At 42.2% G+C, this 26,180-nt stretch overlaps 1 protein-coding gene across 11 annotated transcripts in view; it reads right to left on the bottom strand.

Annotated features, from left to right (window-relative positions):
• The window catches only part of TSNARE1 (t-SNARE domain containing 1), a 451,136-nt gene that overhangs the window by 309,589 nt on the left and 115,367 nt on the right, over positions 1–26,180 (bottom strand). The gene's annotated exons all lie outside the window — the stretch shown is intronic.

Raw genomic sequence — 26,180 nt, forward strand, 5'->3', positions numbered from 1 at the left:
TTAAAATCATAGAAATCAAAGAATGGTTTGGGTTGGAATGGACCTTAAAGATCATCCCGTTCCAACCCTCTGCTATGGCTGGAGAAATGTGTCAACAACTCATTATTCAGCTTTGCCAAACTTTTGGATCCATGTCCCTGAGGGTGCATCTCCAACTTTCTCACAGCAGTAGTAGTCAAAAACAGCCTCCCAAACCCTCCCATGTGCTACTAAGGAAATAAAGAGAAATACCCAGACTGTCCACAAAGAGAGGTTGTTCCTAGAGCCAGCCCTGAGACAAACACTCTGCCAGACCATGCACTGACTCTTGGCCAAGTGGAGAGGCTCCTCCTTGGGGAGCATCACACGTTCCACGAGCCCAGACGTGAGCAATCAGCAGCCTTGCTTAAATTCCCTCCAGTCCTGGAGGTGGATTTTGCAAGTGAACAACAAATCCATGACCAAAATCCTGGAAAATCAGCAAGTGCAGTCTTGACAAGGAGCAGAGAACTCCCAGAGAGGATCAGAAACAGCACGAGAGAAAGCTGTTGGCACAAGGTGTCTCTCAGAAGATGAGCTACACTCTGTTGTAAAAACAAAGTGCTGGATAAAGCAGACATGCTGCTTCCAACTCATGATGGGGAGGAAAACACCCAACAAAACTCAAAAAAAAGTTCCAACCAACCAACAAACTTTGCTACATTACTGCCCTAACAGTTTACTTCAATTTATTATTAACAAGTTCCCTGCTTTTGAAAGACCACTAGAAATATATCAGACTTTTTCCCAGCAGAGAGTGACAGTTTGTGCTTCTCATTCTTTTCTTCCCAAGCTTGTTAAAGATGTTAAAAAGCAACTTCAGCCTTCAGTACAAAACCTGATATTCTCTACATCTGCATTAATGCTGCCAGAAAAACCTGTTCTCATCCTATGCTCCTGTTTAGGCAGCAGGGAAAAAAACTAAAAGCAAAAAAAAACCAAACCAGCATGGAAACAAAAATAAAATACTGAACACACTGCCTTCTAATTTCTTAGAAAAACAGCAGGTCTTGTTGATTTAGTAGAAGGAAATGTCAAAGACTCACAAGGCTGTTACTAAAATAAAGAGTCCATCACTTCATGGGGGCAACACAATGGCTAAAAGTGATTTGAAGGTCAGGCGAGGTTGGCAGCCCATGGGAAAGGAGCTGGTGGGATCCTCTGCCCTGTTCCACCTGCAGAAATCTCTGTAAAATGAACAAAGTAATTCAGAGAACTCCCACTTTCACCACGGGAATCCACAGGGCCGCAGTGCTCTTCTCCAGACAGAAGAATTAGGGGAAAAGATGTTTTTTTTGTGATGGTTAAATGCAAAATTGACGTCAGAATTTAAGCAAAATTTTATGAAGAATAAATGCAGAGTAGAGGTGGGTAATGAATTTCGAAGCTGCTAATTATGGAGGTGTGGAAATTTTGGTTTTGGTTGGACAGTTTTACAATTAAGAGTTTTTCTCCATTTTTAAGCAGTGGGAAGACAAACTTTGAAAGGTTTTGCATAATTCTGACGTGTCGCCGAGACACAGTTAAGTCCCTTTAGAATGAAAAAAAAAACCACCTTTTTTTTAAATTTTTTGTAATTTTTGCTGGTAGTGGATTAGGATAGAGTTAAAAGGACAATTCATTTCTGATGGAAATAAATCAATGTACTGGAAAATACCAATTAATTTTTGAAATATCCCTATCAAATCCTATTGCTTCTTGCTTTCCAAGATGGAAAGTCTAATAATTTTCCCTCCTTCATGCTCCAAAGCAGTGGCAAAAGCAAGCATTAAAGCAGGGTTCACCTTTCAGGGTTCACCTTTATTTTTAAAAGAATACATAAGTCATTAAAAAACAAAAAAGGCAATTTAAGGTACTTGACATTTTGGTTAATTTTTTAATATTGATGTTGTATGAGGATATAAAGAAAACCTGAGTGAAAGCAAATTTTGTTTGTACTGCCATATTCCTGGGATAGTCTGCAGTCCTGTGTTAATGCAAACACAAACAACAGCACCAACAGGATGTGAAAATGTAAAGGAATTGACTGGAAAAGTAAAGTGGAAATGATTAATCTTACACTTACTGCCTGAGCTGTTGGGAGTGTAACATGAAAACAGCCAGCAAAAAAGATGAAGAATCCAAATATTTTTGAAATGTCGTTATTTAAAAATGTATTGGTGATATAAATCACAAAATACTGTTTTTATTTTTAAACTGGCACTTAATCAGCCTCTCTTCTGGTCTTATTAATGAACTCAGCACTAATTGCCTTAGAAAATATCTTTTTAAAGATTCAGGCTATTAATGACAAGATGGAGATGATTTTTTTTTTCCTGATTAAGTCCATGTGATGCAAGTGAGTGGTAGCAGAAAAAATCAGCCCTATGAACAAAAGAGAGAAACCCTAGAAAATATTACCTATGACTTTCCAGTGGAACAAACACATCCCATTGGGATGGGACACTGTGAATGCTCTGTCCCTGGAAGTCTCCAAGGCCAGGCTGGATGGGACTTGGAGCAACCTGGGACAGTGGAAGGTGTCCCTGCCCATGGCAGGGGTTGAAATGGATGGTTTAAGTTCCTTTCCAACCCAAACCATTCCATGATCCAGGTAAAAGGATATTTCTACACTCCTTGTAAATGTGATGCTGGACCCTCAAGTTTGATCCAGTCAACACTTGTTGCAGCACAAAGCCGTAGAATTTCAAGTGTATAAAATGCCTTTTCTTCCCATTTTCTTCCTCTTCCTAAATTTCTTCATAACTAAAAATTCAGGCCATTTCAAGGACGCAGAAGACAAATTGCTCCCACAGCAAGTAAAAACAAAAATCTCAGAGAGACCTTGCAGAGTCATTGAGAGTTTTCACAAACTAAAAGCCCCGGAGAGATGAAGTGAGATCTGGGATGACAGGACAGCAGAAATTACTGAAACAGAGACAAAGTGGATGCAATGGAAAATAGCAGTGGAGCAATGCAACAGCTGGCACCCATCTATGGGAAAAAGAGGTTTGTGCACAGGTAATGTTGTAAATGCTGGAGTAGATTTTCCAACTCAAAGTTCCAACTGATGCACCCTCCTCTTCTGGAGAGCTTCAACTTTCTATCAAAGACAAAAAAAAGGGTCAAGGTAATTTATTAGACATAAAAAAAAAATGAAAAATGTTAATATACCCCTTGCCATTTATTGGGAATCTTTATCATGTTTAAATAAGAAAACTATACTGCTAATTTATGCATCATACTTTATATACCTTCTCAGCATTACTGAATGGAGGAAGGAAAATTACTTTTGTTTGCTTAAGATTAAGCATAATAGAAACCATCTGGCTCCAAGAATTAGCTCTTTTGGAAGAAATCATAAAACCTACACAGGGTTTTATAATCCATATGTAGCAGACCCCATACATCGTTCAGGAAGATGAAGTGCCATCTGCCAGAGCTTCTGGAATTCTCCTGGGCTCGTTTCTGTGGGACATTTCATATGGATCTGGTCACCCACAGCTTATAGAATCTGCAGCTGGTCAGCAGAGGTTTGTGGAAATGGCCATAAAATGTCCTGTTTCTTGTTACACAGCTACTGCTGTAGTTATTCTTCCCTGGAAAGGAAGGACTGGCACAGAAGGCATTGGCTCAGCTGCCTCTCCCTGGGATTCACATGCACCAAATTTTCATTTCTCAGACCCTGAGCAAGTTACTGGTGAGCCCTTTTATTGTTCCTCACAGTGAAATGGTCAATGTGGGTAAAACATTACAGGATTAGTCATTTATTTTTTTGTACACATTCATTCAGGAACAGACCATCCCCATCTACCAAGGGAGGAGTAGAGGAGAACATGTATTAATTACACAGAAAAAAAATTACTTTACATTCCACAGATGACTTCAGGTATAAACACTGAGTTGTAGAATGATTTGGGCAGGAGGAGATGATAAAAATCATCTTCTTCCAACCCCTTGCCAAGGCAGGGATACCTTTCACTATCCCAGGTTGCTCCAAATCCTGGCCTTGGACATTTCCAGGAATGAGGCAGCCACAGCTGCTCTGGGTAACATGTGCCAGGGCCTCACCACCCTCACAGTAAAGAATTTCTTACTTATATCTCATTCTCCCCTGTCCTCTACACATTCTTGCAAGGAGAAATCTCACAGACCCTGTACAAGGAAAGCTCTAACCCAGCACAGCAACACAGCTCTAAAAAGACAGAGCTAAAAAATAAAGTAAAAGAGCAGTTCATTAGAAGTTTATGCTACAGAAGAAATGGAGTTTCTCCACGTGTGATGCGATTTGGACAATTAATTTAATGCCTACAACTGCACACAAAAGAAAAGGACCGTACAGGTGTTAGCATTAACTAGACATTATTATATTGCCCTCTGCACCTTTGTAAAGAAAAAATATCTCTTCCTCATGGGTAAACCAGCAGCATTTACACTGAACTGGGGCTCAGCCCTCATGTTCAGGAGGACTGATCCATCCTCAGGGTCAACTGTGCCTTCAGCTGCAAGACAAGAAGTGGCTTTTTTGCTGTTTAATTCAGCAGAACTTTGCTGTGTTTCTCATGCTCAGCAGGAGTCATTAAATATCTGCCAACCAGATTTTGCTCTCCATCTTAATTGAAAAGTCTCTATTATGTACTTGAATGCAGACTTTCTCCCTTTCTTTCAAAATAAAACTGAGACGTGGCTTGAAGTATTTGCCTAAAAAAAAAAAAATAAAAATTCCACGGCACTGTGATACTGATGAGTATGAGAAAGTGGAAGTGACAGGAAACTGATGAAGAAAAGGCTGAGTTAAATTTTTTAGACAACTGCTTTATTAGCTGAAGCATTCTGGTTTAGATCAACAGATACAAATGCCAAACCCAGTAAACTGGTTTCAGCTGAAAGTCTTTTTTCTTCCTCCCTTTACTATAGTTGAAGCATCCCCTTACAAGCTTTCAAAGGGAAATGTTTTGACACTTTGAACTGAAATACCATGTCCTCAAAATTTGCCCATATTAAAAAAAAAAACCCAAATAGCAAGAAAATTAAAAAAAAAAAAAAAAAAAAGAGGGTTTTCCCCAAATACTTCAGTTAGTGCAACTCCTTTTTTTTTTTCTTTTTCATTTGCAGGTGAGTTTTAAACATAATTGCCAGCCATACGGAGGAAAAGCTTAACAAGTAAATAAAAATAATTTACATCACCCCCCTGAGTACCAGCATTACTGCTCATGCAGAGAAAAATGCATAAATGCATGTACAAGACATAGCAAAGAGGTGGAACCAAAATATATCTGAAAGGTTTTGGTTCCGAGAGCAAAGCTCAGGCAGATATACAACCTCCACAAGAGGTAATCCTTTAGTCCCTTTGGAAGATGTCAAGGAATCCCCAAGCAAATAATCATTTAAGAGTTAGGGAAGTAATTCTTTCAAAGAATCCAAGAAATGCCATTTTGAACTATTTCATGTCTCTTTTCCTCCTGTAGCCTCTCTTCAAACATTATTGCCAAGAGCTACAGGAATTTTCTGACACATTTTCCATGACAAGTGGTAGAACCACAGAATCACAGAATGATTTGGGCTGGAAGGGACCTTAAAGCTCATCCAGTTCCAACCCTGTGCCATGGACAGGGACACTTTCCACAGACCAGGTTGCTCCAAGTTTCCTCGGACACTTCCAGGGATGGAAACCACGACTTCTCTGAGCGTGTTCCTGCAGCTGAGGTCAAAGAAAACCCTTCCCCACACCTATTCCCTATCAAATGCCCATGAAAGGGTTAACAGCTGATTTCCAGCACACCTACAACCATTCCCTTCTGTGCACACCACTATTAATAGTAAATGTGAATATGTGAGCAGGGTGTTGCAGCAATGGCTCTCTGGATTTTTGTCGACATTGGGATTGCAATAAGAAAATATAATGTTCCAGCAGAAGGAACAGGACTGCTGCCAAATCCCTGCTCCACCACCTTCCCTTGTGCTGGTTTTGCATCCACCAGCATTAAATGTTGGGGACAAAAGGTGGGGACAGCCTCTGGCTTGGACAGGAGACTCATGCACCCACAAACCAGTGGTGGCCACCTAATGGGGACCTAATTGGATATGAATCTGGGGATATTCCATGCCTGGAATTTGTGGGTGTCCCATCCCTGGAAGTGTTCACAGACAGCTGGATGGGGCTCTGAGCAACCTGGTCTAGTGGAAGAAGTCCCTGTCAAAGGCAGCGGACTAGAGTGAGATGATCTTTAAAGTTTCTTTCAATCCAACCTATTCTATTTGTCCTTTTACCTCTTTTTGCCTCCTTTTCCTTTTCTTCATTCCCTCAGCCTCTCACTTGCTGTTTCCACCCACCACTTTTGAAGTCAGCAGCAGCTGCTGCCATGCAGAGCTCACAAAGCAGCTCAGGGAGACTGAGACGTGTCACATTCCTCCCTGGGAAAAAATTCCTTCCTTGCTGCTTCTTAGGAAGAGAAGCCTGAAACTAAGGGCTGCCCAAAATTGCTTTCCATCTCTGTTGTGAGGATGGAGCATCCCCAGGGCCTGTGTTCCTCTACAGCAAACTTCAGCCCATCCATCCATCTGGTCCTGATTGAGCAGAGATCTTGGACTTTATGAACTCCAGAGGTTCCTCTCAACCTTCCCTCATCCTACAGCTCTTCAACAGACCATTCCTCTTCTCCCTTAAAATGAACAGTGACGAAGATCCAAGGAGCAGGAGTGCTATGGTTTTCTAGTCAAAGGTTGGATTTGATGATCTCAAAGGTCTTGCCCAGCTTTGATGATTCTGTGATTCCTTTCTGGTGATATCTTGCCTTTCTTCTTTCCAAATCCCTGTTCAGAGAGGACTGGCACTGGGCAAGAAAACAATCTGCAGGAAATGTGCTACACTGCTGCTGAAGCTGGTAAAGTGGTGGCAGTGGTTTTTAGAGGCAACTATTGATCATTAAGTGGTCAGAAGTTGCCTCCCCAAGGTTTCCCATCATGTTGCAGCTCCCAGGTGTTATTCCTTGCACCACCCAACTGGGCAGCCACAGGAAAGATCATGTAGACTAGGTGGGACACATAGATCTGCTGGGGAAGGAGATGGTTTGCAGGTCAAATTCTCCACTACTGGTCTGGACTGGATGAATGAAGTAAAGGAGAGTACTGCGAAAACCACACTGGATACGTAAAAGTCACGGTAGCCAATTCCTACTCAGAACATAAAATATCTCTTACTGGTCACTAAGAAAAGACATCTTGAAGCTCTTGAAGGCTTGTCAAGAAGGTGGGGATCACCCCCTAAGACCCATCCAGTTCCAAGGAGTTCACAGCCTGGTTGGAAAGTTCAGCATGAGGTGATTTCCCCCAAAACAGGTGGGAACGGGAGTTTGGAAGCCTCATTCTCATATCCCACTCCCTGCGCTGTGATAATTCCACACTTGAGATGGTTTAACCTCCCCCAGAGATCTGAGCAGGGCAATCAGCACTTCTCCTCCAGTTCATTGTACCCAGCAGCCTGAGCAGTTAGCAGCAGTTCCTTTGAGTGAGTTGATTTGATCAGAAATTCCTGCTGCAACCTCCGTGCGTGCCCAAATGCCATCGAGGCTTCTATAATTAGAGCACACTTAGAGAGAAAAGCAATTTGTAAGGAGAATTACATCTCTAAAATGTATCTTTCTCAGAAAGGTGTTGCCTGCATGTCTGGGGGGAAAAGCTTGAATATTCAGGAGGAAATTCTCTGTACTGGTGCCACTAGACATTAACTAAAAAGCTAATTGTTTTGTGTTTTTTTCTCACTAACAGTCTCAAGTCATAAAAAAAGAAACAAAACCCCACATAGGCACACACAGGTGCAAACTTGCACACACCCCTCAGTCATCTGTGCTTAATCAAAGACAAGATATACACAAAATAACCAAAATATCAGCCAACCTGCTGAGCACTGTGAATCTGCTTGCAGTGCAATGGCACAAGAGCTACAGGAGCAAACCTGGGGTAAATTTATACAGGCTGAGATTTATAACAGCAGAGTACATAGTGCTTTAGATCATGCTGGTATTGGTGTTGCTGCAGAGCAAGAGCATTTTGATCTACCACTTCTGTTCCCAAATATTTAAATGAGGCAAAATGAGCTTGCTGGGCAGTTGTATCTACCAACTGCTATTGGGTACTGGGGATGTTTAGTCTGGAGAAAAGGGACCTCAGGGGAGACATCACTGCTCTCTGCAACTCCCTGAAGGCAGATGTGGTGGTGAGGTGCGGGTTGGACTCCCAGGAAATTCATGCTAGAAAAATGGGAAACGGCCTCAAGGAGGTTCAGATCAGATATTACAAAACATTTCTTCACTAAAGAGTGGTTAAGCATTGGAACAGGCTGCCCTGGGTAGTGATGGAGTCCACCATCACCAAAAGAGTTTAAAAAATGAGTCAACGTGGCCATGGTGGTATTTGGTCAAAGGTTGGACTTGATAATCTTTGAGGTTCGTTCCAGCCTTATGGATTCCATGGTTTTATGATCCCATGAAAACATTCCCACCCACAGCCAACCCAAGGCTGTTTGCTGTTTTGGTGCAGCTAAAAATCACCTGTACAGCCCTGACTGGGATCTCACCTCAGTCATGTTGGCACCATGAAGCAGAACCACCCCAGTCTCTGGGCCACCACACAAGAGATTTTGGGTGTTTTTTGCAAACAGGAGGAAAACAAGACATTTCCAGACTGTGGGCCATGATCTGTGCATGCTGTGGGCAGGAGCAGGGGAATGGTCTCGAGTCCTGGTCCTGACCCTGCATCACCTGAAGGTCCCTCCCTTCTCCACTGGAACATTGTCCCTTGTTTCTATGGAAAATATCTTTGATCCTGCCTGTACGACAGAGGAGAAATGACAACTTTGGGTCCCAGTTGCAAGGATGATGCAAGGAGCTGAATATCCATCAAATAATACTGCAGGAAGTTCTTTGCATACAGGTAATTCAAAAAGACTGACAAAATAATCTCATGATCCCTTCCAGCTTTAAAATCCATGATTGTGAGAGCTGAAAGGTGTGCCAGAAAAAAAAAAAAAAATCTATAATGCTACTTAACTGTTAACGCCAAGGTTAGATGTATTTTCACCCAAGATGGCTAAATAACAGAATTTCAAATCTTCCAGTGAAGTTTTGCACCTATAGACTGAGTAGGTGGAAAACAACACTTTTAAAAGGAGCATCTTTGCATCACTAAAAGCACTCTCTGTCTAAATGGGCTGGAACTATGTCTGGGGACTTCAATGCCATTGTCTTGAAATACTGTAAAAATAAAAAATTTAAAACAACAAGCTTCACAGTTATGGAAAGTTAAAATTTTTGTGCCACCATTAAAAAGTTGGAGGCTTCAATCTCTCAAACAGTAGCTGGCTTGTTTAAAGAACAAAGCTCAAAGGACATTAGCAAGATTCATCTTGTTAATAATTCATTATCATTCTTTTTCTGTTTCATCAAAATGTAGATTTTTACTCAGAAGGTTGCAATTCACAGAGTTTTTGAAGATTGTTTTGTTCTTACCCTGTTTCCCTATTGAAAATACATTAAGACGATACTTTGGGGCATTTGTGGTGGATTTGGGTTGGGTTGGGTTTATAATTGGACTTGAAGGTCTTTTCTAATTTTAAAAAATCTATGATTCTATGATATTGGTCATTGGATACAAATAGGTTGCCCAGAAAATTATGGCTGCCCCATCCCTGGAAGTGTCAAAGGCCAGGCTGGACGAGGCTTGGAGCAGCCTGGGATAGTGTGAAATGTCCCTGCCCATGGCAAGGGGTTGGAATTGGATGATATTTAAAATACCAGGTCATCCTAGGATTTTATAATTTTTAAAAAAATGCATTTGCTCCATGTATGAAGGAGACACAGTCCCACATTGCCTGGGTACATTTCAGTAGTGCTAGAAAACAACTTCTGGCAGCTAGTGTGCTCTGAGATACCCAGTGACACAGAAGATTTCTGTAACCTCTGCTGGGATCTGAGCCCAGGTCAGATCTTAGCTGTGCCAGTGTTGGACAGCCAAAATACAGAGACCTGGTACAGCCCAGGCTGCAGCACACAAATATATGAGCACCAAACGCTGGTCTTCTAAGAGAAAACCTATAAGGATGCCCTAAAAAGGCTGCAAATATTTCCTGTTCCTTGCTAAATTCTCATCTGACTGCCCCACCTCTTCACCCATCTCATGGAGGGCAATTTTCTTGCAGACACAGTTCACCTCAGACAGGAGGTGGAGGATGGGGATGGAGGGGATCCCCATCAGGGGATGGAGGACACAGCTGAGCTGTGGCGAGCAGCACAAGGGAAATCTTCCTGAGTCAGGACGTTCACACCAGATGCAGATCTGGAAGTGCTCCAAGGCCCTTCAGCTTGGTCTGGACAGCCTTTCCCCTCTCTCAGGGGGTCAAGAGCTGCCCCCATCCCTCCACCCAGACAGAGCTGGCAGCGCTGCACTGAGCAGCATTCAATTAGGAGAGCTCCCTGCAAGCTAGGAGAGAGCTGAAACACAGAGGGAAGAAGAAGCCAGCTCAAATAAATGGATAATTGCCATTTAATTCCCACATATTAGATTTGGCAACACTCGCATTACGGTTAAGTCAATAAAGCAACTTTGACTCGAGCCTGATTTGAGGATGGGACAGAGCGATCAATCTGTCTGAGAGGAGCTCCCAGCCCTGCCAGGAGCCTCGGGGTGGGGACAGAGGAAAGGCCCGACTGCCACATGGGCAGGGAAATGGTCCTTTGGGTGCCAACACAAGCATTAAGCAATGATCCCATCCGTGCCCTTCCTAAATTAGGCAGATTCCCTCATGGACAATGCATCCCCCTGTTCCTAGACCTCAATTAGGCTGCACAGGACCTTGCTGGGAAGGTGCTGCTGTGCCAAGCCAGTCTGTCCATCATGTCCACATGAACACAGCCCATGCAGGAAATTCACTGGCAGGCAACCTGCTCAAGGGAATGAGCTAATTGCAGCTGCAGCAGAGAGATGAAAACTTCCCAGGGCTGCCTCACAGCTTGTCTTTCCCACCTGGCTGCACATCAGTGAGGGAAGGATGTCCATGGAACCTGCCACTGCCAGTGGGAAACAGCAAAGGGCTCTGAGGGAACAGCCCTTGCAGATGTGTTTAGTCCAAATCAATACTAATAAATGTTTCCTGGCATCTGACATCAATAGATATAAAATAATTCATTTACAGGTGCAGCTCCCTTTCATTGAGACAAGTGAATTTTTTTTTTTTTTTGTGAGCTACAGCTTCCTTTGGGAGAGACAAAATCTGCCTCTAGCACAACACACAGTTGCTCATAAGAGATGAGGAAAAGCAAATGAAACTATGGGAATTTGAGTTCAGCAGAAAACATATCAAGACAGAAATTCCACCAATAATGCATTATTTATTATTATTGATATTATTAATATTATTATTGCAACCAAGATGCATAATTTTGCATTACATGGTACCTATAAAATAGAACTCTACGTTAAACCACTGCTTTAGTGGTGTGCCAGGCATATGCCCTGCCCAATATACATGAGACTCTCTGAAAGGCTGAAAAGAAGACCATGGCAAATTGCTTTGGGTGAGCCCACAGCCAGGCATTGCACAGGCTCTCAGGCTCTATATTGTGATAAAGCTGGAAATCCCTGGAGATATTGCCATTAGTTTCAGTGGATTTAACACATATAGGGTGTATTCAACAGCAGGATGCATCATAGGAGCATTCAGCCATATAGACTGAAACTTCACCAGTATGAAGTAGTGACTTGTTCATCCCTTGCTGCTTAAAAGGAAAGAATAAACAAATAAAAACCCCAGCCCACAAAAACAAAACAAAACAAAACAACAACAAAAAAAACAAACAAAAAACCACAACAACAACAACAACAAAATGCAAACAAAACCAAAAAAGAAAACAGGTGAAAAAATATCAAATATCAATCCAACACTTCCAACACTTTAGTTTATGATTATCAAAGCAGGTAAATTTAAAAAAAAAATCTCAATTCCTCTGTACATTTGTAACCATTAGAATATTAGTGATAATTCTTCACCTTACAGTATTTAGATAGCTGTGGTTGGCTATAGATACACATAAAACACATTTTATAGCATATTTCTGTTTCATTGTAAACATTTTCCTGAGATGTCCTACAAGGCAAGAACACTAAAAGCACCTGCTATTATATCTTTGCTTAAACCTCTAAATTTCTCATGAAAATTTGAAGTGTGCTGTTAATGAAATTGTTGAGTTTTTAATGTACATGTCATTCTGATGAATGTAGAACATAATTTCCATAATGTCCTACATGTTTCACGCACTTCTAGGTATTATACCATCTTCTGAATAACCCAGGGAAACAGATTATTAGCAGATTAAGAAAGGAAAACAGAATTATGGAGCTATGTATGGTTACAGAGAATTTGCTTCGAGGTAAGAATCACTGCACAAAACTTCCCAAGCGTTTCTCACTTTTCCAACCACTAGATTAATAACTTTGCAATCCAAGCAATAATTTAATTAAAGTGATCAGAAAATAACAAGTAATACTGCATCACTGAATCTAATTAAATTTCAAGTTTATCCTCTAGAAATCAAGAAAAATACATATCTCTTCAAGGAAAGACATTAATTTTATTCTGACAGTGGAGAGGATAAAAGTAAAAAAAACAGTCAGTTTTGTTGATCCCATCTCTCTCGTCTCTCTCTCTCCAAATGACAATTCTTGCCTGGCTCAATAATCAAATAATAAGCATTCTGCAAAGTTAATCTTCCTTTTCTGAGCTGTCTGAGCCACTTTATCCCATCCCACCCTTGTCATTACATGGCAAAACAGCAGTGCCTGTGTAAAAATGGCAACAAATAACCACGCTGGAGCCTGTCCAGCAGAGAATCATGGAATGGCAGAATATCCTGAGTTGGAAGGAACCTACAGGACCATCAAGTCCAACTCCTGGCCCTGCAGCAACCCCACGCTGTGCCTGAGCCCTGGGGAGCTGTTCCAGTGCCCAGCCACCCTCTGGGGGAAGAATCTTTCCCTGGAATCCAACCCAAACCTCACCAACACAACTTCAGGCCGTTCCCTCGGGTCCTGTCACTGTCACCACAGGGCAGAGATCAGTGCCTGCCCCCTTCTTCCTCTCACCAGGATGCTGAAGACCACAATGAGTTCTTTCAGTCTCCTCTTCAGGCTGAACAGACCAAGTGACCTCAGCCATGCCTCCTATGGCTTCACCTCCAGACCCTTCCCCATCCTTGTAGCTCTTATTTAGATTCCTGTCAACAGCTGTACATCCTCCCTGTGCTGTGAAATATTGTCTATTTATTAAAACCAACACGTGAGCATGAGATGGGGCAAATGAGAAGACTTAGAGGGAGGCTAAGACCACTCAGGTCTCTGATGAGAACTTAAATTACACATTCATTGAACCAAAGCAACTTTTCATTGTGACATAATGAAGGATAAACACCAGAGCATTACTCAGCTCCCAGCACTCAGAGCTCGAAGGACACTGAGTGGGTGGCAGAGAAAAGCTGAAAGCAAAGGGAAAAATCAAACTCTTCACCATGGCATTGTTTGGAGCTGGTCTTCTGTTCATGCTTTGTCTAGTGGCCTCTTCCTGATAAATCAAATTATCACACCTCAGTGCCAGCCTCGGGGATCACCAAATGCAGACCAGCAGGGCCCAGCTTTCCTCCTCTCAGCTGAGCATCTCTCAGATGTTGATCTCACTATGATGAGGCAGCTGTCCTCCTGCAAATACGTGGGGGAGCAGAGATCCACCTGCAGCCCCTGGAGAACCCCACACTGGGACTGGGACAGGCCTGAAGGGGGCTGGACCCCATGGGAAGCCCAGGCTGGAGCAGGAATTGTGACCCCATGAGAGATCCTGGCTGGAGCAGCCTCTTCCATAGGACTGCATCCCATGGGAGGGACCCACCTTGGAGTAGTTCAGCCATGGGAAGGACTGGTGCTGGAAATATTCAAGGAGGACTGTCTTGCATGGGAGGAGCAGGGGAAGAGTGTAAAAAGCCCAAGCCTCGAGGAGGGAGCAGCAGAGACAAGCTGTGATGAACTGACCATAAGCCCCATTCCCTGTGCTCCCACACCACTGGAGGGGAGGAGATAATAAAAATACTGAGTGAAGTTGAGCCTGGGAGGAAGGGAGGGATAGTGGGAAGGTCTTTTAAGATTTGTTTTTATTTCTCATGACCCTAACCTGTCTTTTGAACAGCAATGTTAAATTCATTTTCCCTAAGATGAGGCTGTTTGGCCTATGACAGAAATTCTCTCCTTGCCCTTATATCAAACCAAAAATATTCAATATTTTTTTTTTTCCTCCCCTTTCCAGCTGAAGAGGGGAGTGAGAAAGAGGTTTGGTGGGAGTCTGGCATCCAGCCAGTGCCAACCATCCCAGCCAGTGCCACTCCAGTACCTTTATGGGCTGTGCTTAATGCAATGGAAAGTGCTGTGGAACATTAAATTTCCACCTCGAGGACAGAGAGCTGTGCAGGACTGAAGGTGCTGCTGCTGCTGCCTGCTGAAAGGGATCTGCTGGAGCCAGCTCACCCCTGCTGAATTCCTCAGACACAGGCAGGGAATCTTCTCCCTGATGGTCCCTCAGAGGGACCTGCACCTGACACATGAAGGTGAACTCTGCTGCTGTAATGCTGGATCCAAAGAACAAATATTATTATTAAATATATATATATATATTATATATATATATATATATATATATATATATATATATATAAAGTAGACAAAGTGAAGGTTCTGCTGCCACAAGAGAATAAACACAGTGCCAATAAGGAAAGGTTTATTTTTCTCTATCAATATTAAAGAATTTAAAAGTGATTAAATTGATTAATTAAATGCTTAAAATCACCAAAGCAGACAGAATCACTGCCTCATCTTTATCAGTGTGGCTATGTTTTTAGCCATAAATTAAAAGCCAGAAACTTAAAAAAAAAAAAAATAAAGAAAAAAAAAAAAAAGAGAAAGATCAGAGGCTTAGATTAGATTTTAGAATAAATTTAATTTCCTCTAAGGGTGGTGAGGCTCTGGAACAGATTGTCCAGAGAAACTGTGGCTGCCTCATCCCTGGAAGTGTCCAAGGCCAGGTTGGACATGGCTTGGAGCAGCCTGGGACAGTGGAAGTTGTTCCTGCCCATGGCAGGGGTTTGGAACGAGATGATCTTTAAGGTCCCTTCCCACCCAAACCATTCTATGATGCTCCCACCATCCCAGGCACATGACAGCAGCCTTTCCACATCAGATTCTGCCCTAAACCTCACAAGAAATTCCTCCCTTTAAGAAAGACACCCTTCCCCAAACAACAAAACCCACAGAGACTGCCAGGGTGGCTTATCAGAAAATGCAACACTTATAATTGCAGGAATGATGAGAAAAAGTAGGTGGAAGTTCTAATCTTAACACATCCGTGTCTGAAAAACAAAATATATTTCCAAACCTCACTTTCCAATATACCTCAGAATTGTGAGGAAGGCAATAATTATCCCTAATTTACAGAGGGAGCTGTAGCAGAGAGAATTAAAGGCTCTGACTCATCAGGACTAAATCAAACAGTGGCAGAAGCACACACTGGTTTTGCCCCTGTGCTGATGGGAGATGCCAGTCACTGCCAAAAATATTAATATAAACTCTTTTTTATTGGTCCTTTAGGATAAAACAGGTTACAATGCTCACTTGGGAGAGAACAACCTCCAGATCTGAGCTGGACTCCACGTATGAAAACAGGGCAAAATTTCTCTGAGGTCAATCCAAACCCAAAATTACGTCATCTGGGAGTCATTAAATTAATTATGGAGCATGGCAGTGATGAGCACACCAAATTTCCAGGCTCCTCCAAGGGTTTGCAGGCCTGTCCAAAGTGCACCTCAAGCCTATGGAAGTGTCTACCATGAATTCTCCAAGTGGCAGAACAGAAGCAAAGTTGGGAATGTCCACGGCTGTGGGAGCAGAGGTGTTTGACACACACAGATCCCCAAACATGGCTTGAAATATCTAAAGGTATTAACCAGGTGCTCAGCTACCATGAAAACTGACCTGATGGGAAAAGGAGTGAAAGAGCTCAGAGGGAGAGTAGATAATAGAAGTTGTAGAGTTTCTTTTGTGTTTCATTGATTGAGCTCAGGTGATTACCTATGAAATAATTATGTATGTATAACCTAAGCCTAAAAACGTATTTTGATTTTTTTCAAAGGATTTCACATTAATTCAGAGCTGAAAAGCACATTTTTGATAGGTTTGCCTATCAACTCAGACTTTAAAAAATCCTTTTTTTTCTTTTCTTTTCTGCTGTAGAGACGTTTTTCCTCCCTGAAGCTCCCTGTAAAAATAAGCTGAATTCCACGGTGCCGGTCATAGGCACAGGCTGGGAGGATGATTCAGCCCAGTCAAAAGTCCTGCCAAGGTCTGCAGGAATAGAAACAGGAGCCTTCATACAGTGCTCCAAGGAATTGCACATAAACAAATTCACAAAACCAGAAAATATATGACAAAGCGTAAAAAACCATATATCCATGCCACAGAATTATATACCCGCAGAAATGCTCTGCAGTGTCAGTTTTGGGAACTGATTCACAACACCTTGCACATATTAAAGGAGATAACCACCAAAATGAGATATTTGTTCATGGTTTAAGGACCGTAAGGAGAGGGAGAACAGGAACATCCCACACAGACACGCAGACCCAGCAGCAGAAATGTCCCCAGCAGTTCTCAATGACGAGCACATCGACTCCTGCTCCACTTGAGACCAGACCTGCAAAAGGCACCTCCTCTTCTGGGAACATCTTTTGCTAGCAGAAACAAGACTGATGTGTCTTGTGCTCCTACAAATAACTTACTTTCTCATAAATGGGTCAAATTAACCCTGATTTATAGAACTGAAGTCTCCACTCAAACTCCTGCACAAGTCCAGGAAGACAAATTCATTCTTATTACAGAGTCTTAAAAAACTCACCTTAAATTTCTCTGTTATGATGAAGAACCTGTTATTTTAAACCAGAAGAGACTGTTGATCCTTTCTATTGTAACATTTTTCAGAATTTGTTAAATAGAATAAATTACTGAATGGTTTGGGTTGGAAGGGACTTTAAAGATCACCTAATTCCAACCCCCTGCCATGGACAGGGACAACTTCCACTATCCCAGGTCAATCCAAGCCCCATCCAACTTGGCCTTGGACACTTCCAGGGATGGGGCAGCCACAGCTTCTCTGGGCAATCTATGCCAGGGCCTCACCACTCTCACAGGAAAGAATTTATTCCTAATATCCAATATAAACCTGACCTCTCTCAGTTTCAAGCCACCCCTCTGGTCCTATCACCACATGTGCTTGTAAAAAGTCCCCCTTCAGCCTTCTTGTAGACTCCCTTTAGGACCTGGAAGACTGAATTTGGATGTCACCAAAGGTCTGAGAAAAGGAAACTTGGTTTTCTCAGCTCCCCAAAATAAATCTGAGGTTTCAGAAGAGCAGCAATGGTACCAATGGCTTATTTAGAAAAACACACCTCTTCCCTTTCTAGTAGAATTTGTGACATCTTTTCCAGAGGTTTGACTGGAACATCATAGAATCATTAAGGTTGGAAAAGACCTCCAAGATCCACCTAGAACTGGTCTGAGGGTCTACAACTGCATGCAGAGAACATCCCTGCACACTGGCGAGCCTTGAAACCCCCTTTGCCTGACAGAGGAGCGGAATCATGGAATGGTTTGGGCTGGAAGGAACCTTAGAGACCATCAGGCTCCAGCCCCCTGCCATGGGCAGGGATGTCATTGACTGGATCAGGACACATGCAGAATTCCACCATTAATCAGGTTGCAGCTATTCCTTATACTTAATCTCCATACAGACATTACTGATCTTGCAGAAAACTACCAAGAAGGCAAAACTGTTATTCAAAAAGTACCAAAAATGCCTATGAAAAGGTTTTTTTTTTCTTTTTCTAGATAGCTTCCTTAAAATTCAGGCAGTCTTTGTCCATAATTAGTAAAAGAAGCTATTGTCTGTTCTTCTTTACACGACACTTATCTTCCCAAGTCTAGCAGAGTATTTCTTAAATACTGATAAAGTTCCTCACTTCATATTCATATTTTTCTACTTAAGCTGTACCCCAAAATAGCAGCCAATTATTTCTTCAAACTATCTTATGACACTGGTGAGCAAAGTTATTGTTGAACCAATAATGCCACAAGGATGTTGCTAAATCCAGCCTTACGTTCAAAAGATATTTCCAAATATTTTGCATCTCAAAAGCCGTTTGCATCAAAAGTGAACTTCTGAAGGCTGCTGGAATCTCCTGGCTCTTCCTCACAGAAGGATGCAGCCCGGGCATCATCCACACCTTGAACAAGGCTATATCCAAGCATAAAACACATCTGAAATTTAATAGTCCCACCATATGCACATATCTAAAATTCAGTAATCACTCTTGGACAATCAGATTCAGCAGGGACATTTGCATTTTGCACTTTTAGACTGAATTCTTGGTGAGAAGTGAGAGCGATCGGTGTCACTGTTCCAATGACTGTGATGAACAACCAAATGGCAGCACCGAGCCCATGAAACCAATGTGCTCTCAGTCAACAACAAAGCAAAATAAACCTTCCCTGCTTACACCCATGTGGAAGATTTAAGCACCTGGGTTTCATCTCACATTTGCAGCAGGTTCACTGGACAAACCACAGCAACTTGGAGGGGATAAAATCCCCACATTCTTTGATCTCAGCAAAGAGAACATCCATTCCTTATGTTCATCCAGGCCTTTCTTCTAAATCAGAAGTCCATTTCCTTGAGGCAGAGGATCCACATCGTGAGTGTTAACTACACCTTTCTCCCCAGCCTTTTATTCTACCTTTATTCACCATATTTGAGACTCAGCAGAATAAAAAGGCATCTGCAAGTCACACCAAGAGCAACATAAAGCTGTTTTATTCACCTTTCTGGATTTTAAAGGAAAGTCACATCTACTGTGTCAACTTTACTAAAATACTCAATATTTACTATAATATTTAAGATTTACTTTAATATTCAAAACACATTGCACAGCGCACAGTGTTGCTTTCTGGTCTGATTTTTTTTAATAGTAAGGTACAAATTGTCTACTGAAACACTTGGCATATTCCTGGTTGACAGAGGTAGGGGTTTCCCCAAGTATTTCTTAAACTAACTTGACATTTCATATAATTATATCTGCAACCAGAGAGTAAGCACTCGAGCTATCACGTTATCTGAGTTTTGCATATATGAAAATAATTGCACCATCTCCTGAATCAAGGAAAGGCACCACCAGCCTGGTTAAACCCTAGCATTTTAGGTTATAATTTTATTAATCACCATTTTTGCACCAGTGCTGGGGATGAGTTACTCCCTGAAGTTCCATCACGCACAAATAAACCCTTCCTCCTCGAGAGCCCACTCTGGATGTTTCTTTGTTCAAGCCCAGGATATGAACTTGCCAGGCACATTAATTAATTACATCTGCTCATTAGGGGTGGGCCTGATCCCATAGACATGTGTCTGTGACCAGCCCCTCCAAGAACAGCCAGCTGGCTGGAGTGTGAAGCTGGAGCCCCAAAACAAGTGGATGGGATGAAAGGCAGGCGTTCAGCACTGTGGTGTTTATTCCCTTCAGGCAGCCAGGTCTGTCTTTTTCATCCAGCCCATGAATCCTCTTTTCTCAAAATGGAAATTATGCTCACACCACACTGGTGTCCTATACAACCCTCTCCTGGAAAACACAGTTTGGAAGAAGTGAGAGACCTTCTCTATTTTGAGCACATTTAAACCCTACCAGTCCTTCTGAGCAAAGAATAAAGCTTGGTAAATATAATACTTACATCTGATAGACCCAAATATGTGAGTTCAGCATTAAAGGAGGCTGAGGGAGAGGAACTTTTTACATGTGCAGACAGTGATAGGGAAAGGAATTAATGTTTTAAACTTAAAGAGGAAGGATTCAGCTTAGATATTAGGAAAGAGCTCTTCCCTGTGAGGGTGGTGAGGCCCTGGCACAGGTTGCCCAGAGAAGCTGTGGCTGCCCCATCCCTGGAAATGTCCAAGGCCAGGTTGGATGGGGCTCTGAGAAACCTGGTCTGATGGAAGGTGTCTCTGCCCATGGCACATGGCTGGAACTGGATGATTTTTAAGGTCCCTTCCAACCCAAACCACTCCATGATTCTACAACTACATACATTTATTTGCATTTGTCAGCTGTGGGAAAACTGCTTGTAGCAGCACATTTTCCTTCCCTAGTGCTGAAAATAAATTTTTAAAAAAATTATCTGTTCTTTTGGCCTCTTGTATTTATTTTTTTTTCAGATTCTTGTGATTAGTGTCTAACCATTTTATTTTTTTTTTTTGCATTGCTGGAGCATGAGGAAGAACCCTGCTCAGATCTAAGGAATCCTCTGGAGGCTTCATGGGCAAGAACTGAATTATCAGCTGGTACAGACTGTGAGGAAGCTATCTGGTCACTTCTCTTACCTCCCCCTCTCCTTTCCTCACAGAATGTTTTGAGTTGGAAAGAATCTCCAAGACCATCTCATTCCCACTCCCTCTGTCATGAGCAGGGTCACCTCCCATTAGACCAGACAGCCCAAGAGACCAAAGGCTGCCAGTCACAGAGTGAAGGCTGGCAGCCACACCAGGACAGGGTGTCTGAGCTAAACAGCCCTGCTGCAAGATCGAGAGGTCTTGCTGTCTTTATCTATTTTTCAGTATCAGCTTAGGAGCAGCACTAAACTAAATCCAACCATCCTAAATGAGCAGCTGAGCTGGTGCTTCGCAGAGTCTCGTACCCCCTTTAGGAGAATGTATTGAATTATCCTCTCCAGTGGCTAAAGACATGAAAAAAAGAGTGAGGGCTGTAGGTTCTGCAATTTCTTACAGCAACCCTCCAGCAAAGTGCACAAAGTGACTTGATATTGCTTCTCATAAAGCCACTTACTCCCCTGTTCCCTTCTCTCCAGAGGTAAAGATACATTTGCAACACAGTGCCTTGCTTTGGTTGAGTGCTTAAAACTTCTGGTTTTCTTAAGAGTTAAAAAATGGTGCGGAGAATATTTACAGCCCACATAAATTGTGTTTGAAAAGTAAAATAAAAATACCCTTCCACCCCCTCTTGCTGTGGAGCAGCACTGGAAGCGATAGAAGAGTAAATTCATCCCTCAGCTCCCTTTACTGCAGCTGTCCTTGAAAAGAAGGAAGACTTATTTTCAGTACATGAGTATCAGTTATACTGGGAGAGAAAAAGTGTAATTCCCTCCAGAGGAATTCAGCTAAATCCACTCTATGGTCCAAGAAATACCTGGTGGAACAGATCACACATACTGCATTCCCAGGCTTTGCTTTGATGAACTCCAGTGTCACAACAGCACACCTTAACCATCAGCAAGATCATTTCTGTCCTTGCCTTCCTAAAAGACAGCTCCACCTGTCCTACTCTGTTTCCACTGCCTGTCCCTTTGCGGTGGGAAAACACAACTTGGAAGTGTAAGTTTTTCTAAGAATATAAAGCAATGAATAAATGCACCAGAACCACAGCTGAAATGGAATGACAGAGACAGATTCAATCCCTGTTTTCCAGGGAAAGAATACTGATCCTCTTCCATTAGCTTTGGGAACTGGGGTTCACATAAATATTAACAGTTTTCATTTACTGGTTTCCCACCTTATGGCAGATACCCCTCTGAGGAAACTATTTTTCCACTTTTGAACTGCACCTGAATTTCCCAGCTGAAGCTGTGATGCAAAAGCAAGAAATTTCCCAGAAAGCAAATATCTCACACTTTTTATTTGTGTTTTTGTTTGTTTTAACCCTACAGAACATGGGCACACAAGGTTTCATGCCTGAAAAATCACATCTTTGCCATTGATTTCACTTCATGTGGGACAAAAGACAAGAGAGGGAAGAAATGATGTACTGCAATTGGTACCTGTCAATATGTTAGAAGGCCAGCAGCAAGAGGTCTTGTTGTCTTTATCTCTTTTTCAGAAATTTGAAGGTTTCTCTGTCTTCCATTATGAATCCTAGACCAAGTTATCCCTGCACCATGCCATACAACAACCATTGAATCACAGAACTATTTGGATTGGAAGGAACCTTAAAGATCATCTCACTCCAACCACTGCTACAAGCAGGGATGTCATTCACTAGACCAGGTTGCTCCAAGTCCCATCCAGCCTGGTCTTGAACACCTTCAGGGATGGGGAGTCCACAACTTCTCTGGGCAACCTGGAAATCCTCTCTGGGCAACCTGAATAGATCCAAGTGGACAAAGACATTCTGAACACATCTCGTAATTTGTGAACAAAGAAGGAAAATTGGCAATTGCTAGAAACTGGTAGGAAGCTCAGTACACACAAGTGAATTATTCAGCATCTACATTCCAGAAAAAAAAGAAAACAAAACACTGATAAAGGCATTTCCACCCTGGAGAACATCTCTTCTCTATGGCACAGGTGGTGGGTGGTCAGTCATGTCCTCTCCAAAACACTTCTGGAGAAACAGAAGGTTCAGGAAGATCTCAGTGCTGTAAATTCAGCTCAGACATTAAATATCCATTAGAAATGGATAATTAAATTAAGAAGGAGACAGCCAATAGGAAGCAGTGCATAGAGGGAGCCCTGCTGGTGCTCAGCAATGGGGCCAGCTGAGCACCGACAAAGAGCAAATTGAGTGTTAGGAGGAGGGAAATAAAGCAAATACCAGAGCTCTACTTGGCAGGAGAAGTGTAATAGATTCTATCTCGGAGACGTATCAGCATCTGGGGCTTTTAAATCACAGAGGAAGGCAGAGGGGAGCAAAGCTTTTAGCACTCAAAGCAAAATCTGCAATGAGACTTTTACTATGATGAAATGCACTCAGGAGTGAGGGAATTAACAAGAGGCAAGATGTCTGGAAGGACACTGGACACCCCAGCTCTTCCCCCATCCTTTACCAGCATTTTGATCCCTAAGAAGAAGATAGTAATATTTTTCCTCCTTCCTGATTGCCCAGTCTGACAGTTTGGAAACAAAAAAGTTATTTCTTAGTAATTTCTGTAATCACAGCAAGATCCTCAAGATGCTTCAAAATTACAAAGGAAAGAGCAATGTGTAACACAAATTTCCAACATCATTACAGAAAGAAGTGGTGTGTCAGATTTTGTCCAGAAATAGTGATGGAGTCAGTATCAGGTCTGAGGTAAAACCTTGGTGTATCCAACTCTTCAGTTTTGTCCTGAACACTAGGAAAAAACAAGTGTCTACAATTCCCACATCCCTTCCTCCTATGGAAGAAAGGTGGAGACCTTATTGAAAATTTGGGGAATTTGTGGGCTCCATATATTTTTAGAAAAGCTTCAGATCTGAACACTTTGGAATATCCAAAAGCACCTGATTAAGGAATCACCCATTCCAAATAGTTCATTTTCAGTGACACATCACTGCGCTGCTCAAACAGAATTTACTGTCCACATTGGATGGCAGCTAAACCATCTCCTCCTCCCCTTTGTCCACACAAACAGCAAACCAAATAGAACAAATTTGCATCTTTTTCTGCACCAGTATACCCTTAAAAAGAACAAACACTTGCACATTTCTGGGCTGGTTGTGTCAGTACTACAGAGATAGTACTACAGGTGATAAAAAGAGTGCATATTAATATTATCCACCTTTATAGGGGAGAAAAAAAACTTCATTTGTCCCTTAAAATACCCTTTAAACACTAAGAAAGTGGAATTTGGTTTGTATTTCTACAAATATACCTCTACAAACACTGGCTAAATGTAGCTGCCCCTGGCATGAGGAGAGGAAGCTGCATAACTCCAGAGCTAAAAAATCCACATGGAGCTCTCCATCAAAGACTGATCAGGATCTTGAGAAGGAAATAATTAATACAGACCAAAACCCACAAATTTCTGCCACAACAAGGCCAGGAAAGGTGAAGCAGCATCATTTTCCAGTCTCACGCAAGGTAGCTTACAAGTGGAGAAAGGTGTTAAGAGCCTACAGCATTAATTAAGTGAATAGTTTGGGATTTAAGACAGGACATCAAACATGCCTGCTATATTAAAATCCATTTGTGTGTTCCTGCTCCAAAATCCCAGGGCAAAATTATGTCACTGCAGAGGCAAGGACACGGGTTCTGCCTTGCAGATTTCAATCACGCAGAATTTACCATTCAGCTGGGTCCCTTCTGGAACACGGGAAGCTGACCTTGAAGAATCACTACAAAAGCTACAAAAGACAGTCAGTATTTGATCCTGCATAACATGCAATCACCAGGAACGTCAGGAGTTCATGTCCAAATGAGCACTCTGCTCTGCTCCACGATGGTCTTGTTTTCCTATTAACAAAGTCAGTGATATATTCTTGCTCCAGTCTCAGGAGTGGGAAACTCATTGCGCACAAAACATTTCTCCTCTGGTCTCACACTGAGCAATGTTTGCAGAGTTTGACCAGGAAAGTTACTTTTACCCAAGTGGGGTTGCAACTTTACCTTGGCCTGTCCATAATTACTGGGAAGAAATTGAAATATGCAGATGGTGCAATTTGCTGTTTTCCATTCCCTCTGCCCTGAGGATGGTAGTCCCATTTCCTGAGTCTTATCATGGAATCACAGAATGGTTTGGACTGGAAGGAACCTTCAAGATCATCTCCTTCCACCCCCCTGCCATTGGCAGGGACACCTTCCACTCTCCCAGGTTGCTCCAAACCCTGTCCAACCTGGCCTTGGACACTTCCAGGGATGGGAATTCCACAGTTTCTCTGGGCAACCTGTGTCAGGGCCACACCACCCTCTGAGTAAAGAATTTAGGACTGCTCTGCCATGTGGGATTGCCACACCCATTCTCTCCATCTCTCTCCTCCTTCCCCACTTGTTTCCTCTCCCACACACGACAGTGATGTTAAATCCTTCCAACCTCCTTCTGAGAACAGCAATGAGTCTCATCTTGGCCAGGCTGCCCAGAGAAGCTGTGGCTGCCCCATCCCTGGAAGTCATCAAGGCCAGGCTGGATGGGACTTGGAGTAGCTTGGGATCGTGGAAGGTGTCCCTGACCATGGCAGGGGGATGGAACTGGATGATCTTTGAGGTCCCTTTCAGGCCAAACCATTCTATAGATTCTATCAATCTGTTCATTCATACGTAAATTTCCAACCAGATACTGTAACCACATCTGTAAGAGATGATTTTTTTTTTTTTTGCCTTTTTTTCCTGAGGTACAGGTATTATACAAGATCCGAGACAATGGATCAGGACAGAAATTCATGTTTCAACACCTGCCTCCAGGACCTATGGAGAAGTTACAAAATGGAAAGATAACCTACAAAGGAATGGTCTGTCAAAACCTTCATTTTTTAGGAGGTTTTTATAACACCTTGAAGGAGAAGGGTTTAATCTTCTAACCCTTTACTACAACATTTGAGCTCTGTATACTCTTTTGGGTGACAGAAATAATTGGTCCCTCTTTGTGCTCAGATGAATTTTTGTCCATGGTGATGCCTTCCTAAGCAACTTTCACTCACTGATGGGTAGCTGGACCAACTTTGGACCAATCAACCAAAAAACCTCCTTAACCGTATATGCCAAAGCATAAAAACTAATCTATGCACACAGCTTAGTATCAAAATAAGTGGTTACAGAGCCTTGTGTTCTAAGCTCCCTCATGAGTGCAAACCACAAAGGAAAATCAAGGTGTCTACAAACACACCCAAGCACTTGATCTGTTTCTCAAACCTCAATGCTCCAGCTCAAATGTAGTTTTCAATCCTGAAGCAGCAAGCTTTACAAGTTATCTGTGAGCAGAGCAGTTGCAAGTTTGATACCAATGCAGGTATCAATAAGCATTTTACCTTTTCTAACTTTTAACCTGGAAATATAAACATTCTCTCTAAAAAAAGCAAAGCATTTAGCCTACAAGAACATCCAAATGGAAAATCAGCTTCGGATTTCCTCTGAAGAACTGAAGTTTGAAGACCAGCTATCAAGTATATTAAAACAAGGAAAATGAAAAGGAAAAAGAAAGAAAGGGGAAAAAAAAAAAAAAGGTGCAGAACAGCTCCTGCATTAGAGCACACAACACAAATATGTTTATTTTTATATTATTTAAATTATTCATCTTTCAAACCTGGTGGTGCTCCTCCCAGAAGGCAAAGCCAATATTCTGATCTAGATTTTGAT

This window comes from Taeniopygia guttata, chromosome 2, assembly GCF_048771995.1.
Source record: "Taeniopygia guttata chromosome 2, bTaeGut7.mat, whole genome shotgun sequence".
In the NCBI taxonomy this organism is placed as follows: Eukaryota; Metazoa; Chordata; class Aves; order Passeriformes; family Estrildidae; genus Taeniopygia; species Taeniopygia guttata.